Genomic DNA, 11,167 nt, shown 5'->3' on the forward strand with positions numbered 1-11,167 from the left:
TATTTTATTTTAACCAAGAAGAAGACAGAAACTATGTGGAACAAGTTGTTTTTGTTTTGTTTTGTTTTTTGTTTTTTGTTGTTGTTGTTTTATTTTATATAAGTGGACTTATTTTCATCATCTTTCTTCTCTACTAATATAATTTTTCAAGAGAGAGGAAATTAAGAAATAAACAAAAGGATTATTCTTTTTCTCTCATGAAGCCGAGAGCTGACTTTGTGCTGTGACTTACACAAACAATTGCCAGCCTTCAGAAATGCACATTAATTTTAATAGGGGAGAATTAACTATGCTATTAACTTTTACCTTTCCTAGGGTGCAGCCCATCAGCCTTGAAGCCCATTCAACACAAACTGGATCTTTCTTCTGCTTTCACCCATCAATAGCTTTATCCCTTCTTCTCTGACTTAAAAAAAAATGCATTTGGTTAGATTTATTCTAACCATTAACTTTAATGTCTAATACACAGAACTGGCATTTTCAACTCTGGGCCTACTTTTCTTAGTCAAAATTCATTGCAAAAGCTGTTTTATAAAGGCATTCTGGTGGACTTGACTACCATGGGTACATTCACATTTTGTGTATTTGTAGAGTAATTCTGGAATTTAAAAAACAGCGATAGCCAAACAATATCTACCCAATAATAATCCTTTGAAAGCCTCAGCAATCATAAACTTCTGGTCTCCAAGTTGGTCAGGGACGCCCAGTATTTGGTAGCATAAGAGTACTACTTCTTATGACTTGTTAGCTAGGCTTTGCCAAGTAGAATTTCCATATCACTTCAAGGAAATTAAGTTAGGAACTTTCACCATTGCTTTGGAAAAGATACTTTTAAGGTATAAAAGCTTTATAGATCAATTTGACAATATCTAATAGAGGTGAAATAATATCTATTTATCTACCTATCTATTTCATAGCCTATTAATTCTAGGCTTGAATATATGACTTATGAATGCTCAATCATGGGAGCATAAAAATATGCTTTATAGAAGTTGGTGAAAGATGTCGATGCACACAAGGTGAATACCTAATGGATAACAACACAAACCACTGAAAATCTGAACCATTGATAAAATGAATTCAGTGTAATAATTGCAAGGAGCAAAAATGAATAAAAGCATAGTTGGGACTCAGTTAAAAAGAGTAAAGATCAAGTAGTAGAAGTATATTTGTGTGTAAATTTGAATATATAACACATCATTATATTATTTAATATTAATGTTTCATTCACAGGCATGTCCAACTTATCAGCCCACAGGCCACTCATGTACCCTAGGATTCCTATGAATATGGCCAAACCCGAAGTCATTAAGTTGCTTTACATAGTATGAGTGTTTTGGTTTTGTTTAGACACTGTTGTATCACAACACCAGGAGACTGGACAAGTCTAGGTGCATAATATTATTAATAAAAACAATAAGCCCTAAATTCAAGATAGTTTCTTTGTATGGGAAATAGAGAGAGGGGGAGAGGGACTGATGGAGGGAGGGGGAGGGAGAGATAGAATGCTTAAATGAGGTCTAGAGTGGTAACTAGTGAAGAGGTCTGCTAAGGGCATTTGGAAAATTCCACCAGGCCCCAGAACATAAAGATCCCTCCCTTTCTGGAAGGGAGAGGAGATAAATGGAGAATGTAGGTACCCTTCCCTTCCTGGATTACATTCCTCAGGAAAACCACAGGGGGGATTGACCAGCCATTGGTCTGTAGGTGTACAGACAAGGGGAGTCCTTGCTACCTCATCCCCTAAGGACCAATCAGTTTAAAAGTCATACTGTTCTGCCAATCACATTGTACCTAGTGGCTGTTGCTCTATTCTACCCCTGAAAACTGTATAAAAACTGACCAAATAGGCTGTCCAGAGTTGCTACCTTTCCTTCGGGTGTAGGATGACCCTAACATGCTGGAACAATAAATTCCTCTTGCTTTTGCATCGGATCCTGGTTCTACGTTGTTCACTCAGGGATCCCTGGTAGCTAAGGGTCGTCAGAGACTAACACTAGAAGAGTGTGTGTTTATTTGTTTGTTTGTTCATTTGACAGGCCTTGGCTGTCCTGGAACTAGGCTGGCTCTCAAATTCACAAAGATCCATCTGCCTTTGCTCTACCTTCCACCCTCAGAGCTGGGATTAAAAGTAAATGATAGGTTATTTCTTGCCAGTGAAATGAGCCAATTCAAGCCAGACTCTACTAAAGGCAGATTTATTGGGAAGCTGCTTTAAGGCAAGTTCACTAGCCCCAAGGATTGAGGCCAGAAGAGTTGTCATGGGTAGGGTTGGGGGAGAGGGAAAAGAGAAGAAGGGTATGCACATAGAGAGAAGAGAAGGAGTAGGAGAGGGAAAGTGCTCTAGAAATACCTGGATTATATAGGGAAGAGCCTCTAGGGGAAGGGCAACCTAGTCCCTGGGCTGGAAAGTTCAGGGATGGGGACAGGGTATTCTAAGTAGGGACTGAGGGATGCTAGGAGAATCTGGAGGACAGGTCTGCTTTGGTATGTAAAATAAGTACCTCAATCCCTTTTCCAGGGTTGAAACCAAACAGTTAAGAGTTTCATTATATTTATAGTGTTTTATTTCTTACATTAGACATGCATATATGTATTTGTAGAGTACAATTTTGAGAATACAATTTTGAGTACATTTGAGAATATCAATGGAATGCTGAAATCTGTGGTTTGATCCATGCTTTATGGCTTTTGAAAGAATCCTAAGACCCTGAAAAGGAAATCCAGCCCAGCATGATTTAGAAAGGCAAAAAGGTCACTTAACTCACCTCATAAATATTCACAAAAAGTCTTTTGAAAATCCAAACTATAGAACCCAATGGTATGCTTGTGACTCTCAGGTATTCTCAGTCCAAGCAACCTCTGAAGTCTAAGAGTCTTTGTTTTGCTAAATAAACTTGTATTCAAACTGTGCTTGTTTCCTGGCTGAAGTCTTTCCTTGGAGGAGATAAGAACAGAGGAGAAATGGATACCTAACAACTAGGTTAAACAAACAGACAGACAGACAGACAACATTGGGAGACCCTGCTGTATAGCAAAGTTCACAAGAGAGAGCCTCAGAGTATTGTTCAAAACATATTGACTTGAAATTCATGTGTATCCCTAATCCCCACTGAATCAATTCGTATGGCTTGCAGATAACTTGCTATCCAGAGGCACACCCAGTATGAAGAGAAAGGGAATGGCAGAGTGCTACAGCCATGCCCCCAGATGTTAAGTATCTATGGCTTTGTGATGGTGAGTACTTGGCGGTGCTTTGGAAATAGCAAATGTTTGTGTGAAGTTATTGAATAAACAGATGCACCAATACAGAGAAAGAAAGACTTAAGGGGAAAACTCAGAGGAAGAATCAGTGCTCTAAATTTGGAATCCAGAACTCAAAAGAGTCCCAGGCCTGGTTCTAATTACTCTCCTCTGGCTTTGAAGAACGGGCCATGTTTCTTTGTCATGCCAGATCTCTCTAATCCGAAACAGGAATGAAGAGTGTTGCTGCTTTCAGCTCTGGTTTGATTTCACTGATCATTAATTCTCTCCTAGGAAGCTAGATAAGGGCAGGGCAGCTCTTCCCACACAGCTGGTCCAAGTTCAGAAAGTTCTGTAAATAGACTTCACTACTAAATAGTCAAGGACATTTCAAGATGAGCTGTGTTTCCATTTTTACTTTCTCAGAGATTCCTTAAGTATTGAGGATAGCATTTGATGAATGGTAGTTCTGAGACTATTTTTATTTTCCTTAACTGGCTTAGACATGTTCTATATTCCATCCCGACTCTGCCCTCCGCCCTGAACAGGTGTGAGCTTGTTCGCTGAAGATTTGCTTTCACGCTTAGCTGAGTCGGGTGCTATCTTCTCAACATCAATTCTGGGCAATGGTGCACTTGTGGAGGGGGTTCATCTCTGGATGCTGACATCACTTCTGGTTGAATTAAGTTCTTCTGAGGCCTCTCCCGGGAAGGATGAGAGCAAGTGCTGGCTTCCTTATTGATCTGTTTAGTCAATACTGAACCAGAATGGTCTCTATTCAACTTGCTATGTACAGCATTAGAGAAAATATTCCAGCTATCATGGAAGGATATCAGGCTGAAAAATAAAGTGCCTAAGTGTGTCATAATAATGAGAACAAAAAGAAAAACTTAAGATAAGGGTTGATCTTTTTTATCTTTAGATTTTTGTATTAGACCAAATATCAAGTGTGGAGGTTGAATAAGAATGGCTCCCACAGGCTCATATATTCCGCATGCTTGCTCATCAGGGAGTGGCACTATTGGGAGGTGTGGCCTTATTGGAGTGGGCACGACCTTGTTGAAGAAAGTGTGTCTCTGGGGGGGGGGGGGCGCTTTGAGGTTACCGAAGCCCATGCCAGTCCCAGTGTCTTTCTTTCTGATGCCTGCCGATCTAGATAGAGCTCTCAAGATACTTCTCCAGCGTCATGTCTGCCTGCATGCGGCCACGCTTCCCACCATGATGACAGTGGACTACACTCATGGAACTGTAAGCAAGCCCCAGTTAAATGTTTTCCTTTATAAAAGTTGGTCATGGTGCATCTTCACAGCATTAGAACACCGACTGAGACAGGATATAAGGTTTCAGCTGCTCAGGTGCCCAGGTGCAGGCCACACCAGTCAGGAAAACAAATGAGAGGCCTGCTTTTTCATGGAAATCCCTTACTCCCTAGATCCTAGATTTGGTTCCCCAAAACCCATTCCACAGCCACAGCACCACCCCAGTGCCCACCCACTGCTTTGCCTCTGGCCCTAACTCGAGTGGATTCCTACTGCTCAGGTGCAGGCCACACCAGTTAGAAGGAGAGGTGAGTGTCTCACCTCTTCGCAGAACTGTCCCATTCCTTAAATTCAGTTCCCAAGACCGATTCCACTACCCTGCCCCCACCCTCCACCACCGCTGCCCCTAGCCCCAACTCCAGTGACTCTCTCCTGCTTAGGTGCAGGCCACAGCATTCACATGAAACCTCCCTTCGACGGGCCCTTCCCTAGATTCCATCCCCGATGACCCATTCCATGGTCCACTCCACATCCTGCCCCATGATTTTCCCCCTTTGCTGCTGTGCCCTGGGCCCCAATTCCAGCAGACTTCCATTGCCCAGGAGCACCAGTGGAACTGGTGAAGTCTACAAACAGGTGTAGGTTAAGCAAGTCAGAAAAACAGAGGTGGGCTCAGGCAGAGACTCTCTGCTGAACCAGATCCCACACTGGCAGCCAGTAACACAAATTGGGGGCCCACCAGTGGACATCTTCCATTCACTCGGTGCCCCCAACCTAACTCCCCTCCTGATCACTTTATTCTACTCCCCAACTAAAGCAGAGACCCTCTGATACACCAAAGGCTAACTGCCAGAAATCTAGCCCCCAACTTGGACAGAAACTGCCTGTTGGATCAGAGGTCATGCTGGTTACCAGAAATCCAGGCCACGAAGACCAGAAGACCAAAGAGGAAACAGAAACCAAGGAACAACATACTCATCCAACAAAGACAAACCAAAAAATCAGTACCTAGACCTACGATCATCCCAAACCCAGATGCCTAAATGCACACAATTAACAACAGCCAGGGCAATATGGTACCATCAGAACCCAGCTAGCCTATGACAGCAAGACCTGAATATTTCAACACAACTGAAACACAAGAAAACAACCATAAAGCCAACTTTATGAAGATGATAGAGGTCCTTAAAGAGGAAATGAAAAAGTTTCCTTAAGGAAATTGAGGAAACAACAAATGAAAAAATTGGAGGAAATCAATAAATCCCTTTTAAAAAAATTCCAAGAAAGCCAAGAAAAACAAACAAACATGCAGCCAAAGCAGATGAATAAAACTGTTCAAGAACAGAAAACAGAAATAGAAGCAATAAAGAAACACACAAACCAAGAGAATCCTGGAGATGGAAAAACCTAGATAAGGCAATAGGAGCTACAGACACAAACATCCTCAATGGAGTGCAAGAGATGGACAAGAGACTCTCAGGTGTAGACGATGTGGTAGAAGAAATTGATGGTGCCGAGATGTGAGGATAGGACCACTATGTGAGCTGCATGACTCCCAGAGCTGCATCCCAGCCTAGGAAGAAGAGCAGTACCTGCAGAGTGGAGACCCTCAGCTGACTGACATGTCCTGCTCTGCTTCCTTCTCATCACTGGCATATCTGCTAATCTCTCTAGTTGGTTGTGGTGGTGATTCCACCACGAGACTGGATAACTATGTTGAATTACAATTTTTTTGTATGGCGATTCTCTCTGGCCAGAGATTTATTTCCTTTGGAATCTTTGGATTGCAAAAACATTTAACCATTTTACCTTTCAAAAGAAGATGCCATTGCTGATACAGAACTTGTGGATACCACAACCATGAGGAAGTATGTGATAGAGATATGGGAGAAAAAGAGAAGCATAATGGTTTGTGCACTATGAAGAGAGGAGGAACTGGAGACTTGAGAGTGGTGAGGAACAACCTGATGTGAGTAGCCTGTGCTGCCACCTGAGACCATAGTAAAATCTCAATTCTGGGATGCTGCTGAGGGCCATGCAGTAGCAAGAGTCTGTGTTGATCTCTCTGGCCCATGTTACTACCCAAGGCCAAGGGAATATTCCCAGTTAGGGCTGCCCTGAGGCCATGTAGAGGTCTAAGAGCTAAGCAGAATTGACCCCACCCTTCACCAGGGCAGTGTTGAAGAGATGGCCCTTAGAGCTAGAGAGCAAGCCCCAGAGTAGAGCTGGCCCATGTGGTGAGTTACCCAATACTGAGGGTTTGAGCACAGGAGAGCTGGCTCCTGTCCATGTTGGCCTTGCAAAGATGCCCTTTCTGAGGCAGGTAGGAGAGTTGGCCCCACCTCTCACCTGGGCAGCATGGGAGAACTGGTCCTAAGGGCATGAGAGCTGGGGAGCTGGGCCCACCCCCTGCCTGCCAAAGTTTCTCAAGAAAGCTGGACCTGCCCTTTGCTATTACCAAGGTCCAGATCTAGGGCTCAGAGTTGGCCTACCGTAACATATACAACATCTGTAAACTGTTGGTTCACTTGAAGGGGCCAGTGCTGCAACACTAAAGCTGCAGGATCTCCATGGCACAAGGCAACAACAGAATATCTGAGAGGAGTCCAGTGAGATTCCAGTATTGAAAGTGTAGGAGAAGCCAGAGCTAGATCAATGACTCATTGCAATGAACACTTGCAAGTGAAGCTGTGTGAACAAAAGGATATTGTTTGACACAACTCAGCTTTCCACTGTGAGATTTGTTCTTGTTGAGGTTGTTTGTTCTTCTTTGAGGAAGAGAGGTTGCAAGGGTGAGGATAGATATGGAGGGATGGAGAAATTGGTGAGGTTGGGGCTCAGGATGCGAAATTCACAAAGAATCAATTAAAAAGTTAAAAAGAGAAAGAGTTTGATACATCAGTGAAAGAAGGTGATAAATCTAAAATGTTTCTGACATAAAGCATCTAGGATATCTGGGACGCCATGGACAAACCAAACCTAAGAGTGTTAGGAGTAGCCAAAGGAGATTCCCAGCTCAAAGCCCAGAATATAGTTTCAGCAAAATCATATAAGAAAAATTTCTCTTTCTTTCTTCCTTCCTTCCTTCCTTCCTTCCTTCCTTCCTTCCTCCCTTCCTCCCTCCCTCCCTCCCTCCCTTATTTATTTATTTATTTATTTATTTATTTATTTATTTATTTATTTTATATAAGTACACTGAAGCTGTCTTCAGACACACCGGAAGAGGGCATCAGATCCCATTACAGATGGTTGTGAGTCACCAAGTGGTTGCTAGGATTTGAACCTTTTGATGAGCAGCCAGTGCTCTTAACTGCTGAGCCATGTCTCCAGCCCCAAGAAAATTTTCTTAATCAAAAGAAGGAGATGCCGATAAAAGTACATGAACCATAGAGAACACCAAAAAGATTGGACCAGAGCGAAAGTCCTTCTGTCACAGAATAATCAAAAGAATAAATTAAATAAATAATTAATTAAAATAACATAAATAATTTAAGAAGAACACTAAAAACTGTAAAGGAAAAAGGCCAAGTAACATAAAATGGCAGACCTATTAGAATTATATCGTACTTCTCAATGGAGACTCTAAAAGCCAGAAGGGCATGGACAGGTTTCTTGCAGATTTTAAGTATAACTAGAAAAACTTTCAATCACCATAGATAGGAAATATAATCTATTCCATCATGAAGTTGAATTTAAACAATATGTATTCACAAATCTAGCTCTATAGAAGGTACTAGAAGGAAAACTCCACCCAACACCCATGAAAACACAGGCAGTAAATAATCTTACACAAGCAAATCCCAAAGAAGAGAAACACACACACACACACACACACACACACACACACACACACTAATGCCATCACCATAATAACAGGAAGTAACAATCATTGGCCATTAATATCTCTAAATATCAATGGACTCAGTTTCTTAATAAAAAGATAAGGCTAACAGAATGGATATGAGAACAGGACCCATCCTTCCCCCGCATTCATAAGACAATTAACAATCATCTATAACCCCTGTTTCAGGGCATGTACTGCCCCTTTCTAGCCCCCTATATGTATGCCTATGCAGGCAAAACACTCATACCCTCCTTAAACTTAAAAACAACAAGAAAAAGGGCAGGAGTTATACTTAGTGGGTAGATCACCTACCTCACATATGCGCCGAAAAGAGCGAAGACAGAAAGACAGATAACTGGATGTGCTGATAAGATACATACAAAAATACATAGAGAAACCAAAGTATAACCTACTGTATAACTTCTTCTGCATCTTCTAAACTCAGCCTTTTTAAAGGATTTATCCACATTGATACATCCCAATGTAATCCATGTTTGAGACTGTGACATTTCATCTTATAAATATACCGTAGTCTGTTTTTCTAGCTCCTTTTGGTGATCATAATGGTATATAAGTTCTTATGTATTTGAAAGAGTTTCGTTAAGGAGTATAATAAAGTAGACCACACTTGCTGTTCCTTGCATATGAGCATTATCAACTTTGCAAGGTATTAACTGTGTTGGCTCCCAAGGATGGACTCCAATAACACATTTCTATCAATGTATAAGATCTCAGCACTACAAACAAAAAACCTCCCAAACCAAACAAAACCAAAATAACCCCAAATACCAAACAACTTGAAATCTTCAAATATTGATCAGAATTAGTATGATATCCTGTTTTAATTTGTGCTTCAACTAGGATTGAGATTGTGTGTTTTCAGATTTTACTAACAGGCCATTCAGATTTACCTTCTGTAAGTTCCCTATATAGACAGTTTGCCCATTTTATAATAGTACTTCAACATATTTTTCTTATTTGCTTGTAGGAGCTAGTTATGTTATAACTATGAATGTTTGTAAGTATATTCTTTGTGGCACATATTTTTTATTAAACTAATAAAATTTATTTTAAAATATACAACTCAGTCTTGACATTTTTAAGTCATTAAAATAATTTATAATAGTTAAATGGCTCTTAAATATACATGATATCTTCTGAAGCTAAAAGTAATATGTTCTCAACCAGTTTTTAAAATCTATTTGGAACACTAAACATGATAGAAGTAGAAAAAAAAATCTCTTCTGAAGTCCTCTATGAAAGGAAATTGTGACAGGTTCTTGATTAGATAGAAACTGTTCCATCTCCAAGGGAGGATGTGCATTGTAACTGTGGCTCCATAGCATGAACTGGGCAGTGTTCCTTCTGTTTCTATTTTGTAGAATAGTTTGAATAGTATTGGTATTAGGTCTTCTCTGAAGGTCTGATAGAATTCTGCACTAAACACATCTGGTCCTGGACTTTTTTTTTTTTTTTTTTGGTTGGGAAGCTTTTAATGACTACTTATATTTCTTTAGGGCATATGGGACTGTTTAGACGGTTTATCCTGATTTAACTTAGGTATTTGGTATCTGTCTAGAAAATTGTCCATTTTATCCAGATTCTCCAGTTTTATTGAATATAGGCTTTTATAGGAGGATCTGATGATTTTTTTTAATTTCCTCAGTTTCTGTTATTATATCTCCCTTTCCATTTCTGATTTTGTTAATTTGGATACTGTCTCTGTACCCTCTGGTTAATCTAGCTAAGGGTTCATTTATCTTGTTGATTTTCTCAAAGAATCAGCTCCTGGTTTGGTTGATTCTTTATACAGTTCTTTTTGTTTCTACTTGGTTGATTTCAGCCCTGAGTTTGATTATTTCCTGCCATCTACTCCTCTTGGGTGTATTTGCTTCTTTTTGTTCTAGAGCTTTGAGGTGTCCTGTTAAGCTGCTAGGGTATGCTCTCTCCAGTTTCTTTTCGGAGGCACTCAGAGCTATGAGTTTTCTTAGCACTGCTTTCATTGTGTCCCATAAGTTTGGTTATGTTGTGCCTTAATTTTCATTAAATTCTAAAATGTCTTTAAGTTCTTTCTTTGTTTCTTCCTCAACCAAGTTATCATTGAGTGGGGGTGTTGTTCAGCTTCCATGTGTATGTGGGCTTTCTGTTGTTTTTGTTGCTATAGAACACCAGCCTTAGTCCATGTTGAGCTGATAGGATGCATGGGATTATTTCAATCTCCTTGTATCTGTTGAGGCCTGTTTTGTGACTGATTATGTGGTCAGTTTTGGAGAAAGTACCATGAGGTAATGGGAAGTTATATTCTTTTGTTTTAGGATAAAAGGTTCTATAGATATCTGTTAAATCCATTTGGTCCATAACTTCTGTTACTTTCAATGTATCTCTAGTTTGTGTTTCCATGATCTGTCCATTGATGAGAGTGGGGTGTTGAAGTCTCCCAGTATTTTTGTGTGAGGTACAATGGGTGCTTTGAGCTTTAGTGTGAGGTGCACAGAGGCTTGCTTCTGCATTCTCCTGCAGAAGTCCCCCTTCCCCCTAGGATCTCTCCCACAGTAAGCATGGCAAGGCTGGCTTCTGCTCTGCAGTTTGCCTCTGCATTGCCTCTCAGAAGTCCTGCTCCCCCCTCTCTCCCTTGTAGCAAATGTGAGAGTTCATCCCACCTCCCTAGTCACTCTGAGAGGACTCAAGGAGCCTCCGGTGCCAGCCTGAGTAAATGACAAAAACACCCTCACTTTGGTGGCGCCAAGGCCAGCACTCTCCTAGAAAACCAGGTGCACCTGGTGCCTGTCCTTGAAGAACAGAGATTAGGGTCCCATGCTTA

The sequence above is a fragment of the Mastomys coucha genome, unplaced genomic scaffold, assembly GCF_008632895.1.
Source record: "Mastomys coucha isolate ucsf_1 unplaced genomic scaffold, UCSF_Mcou_1 pScaffold14, whole genome shotgun sequence".
NCBI lineage: Eukaryota > Metazoa > Chordata > Mammalia > Rodentia > Muridae > Mastomys > Mastomys coucha.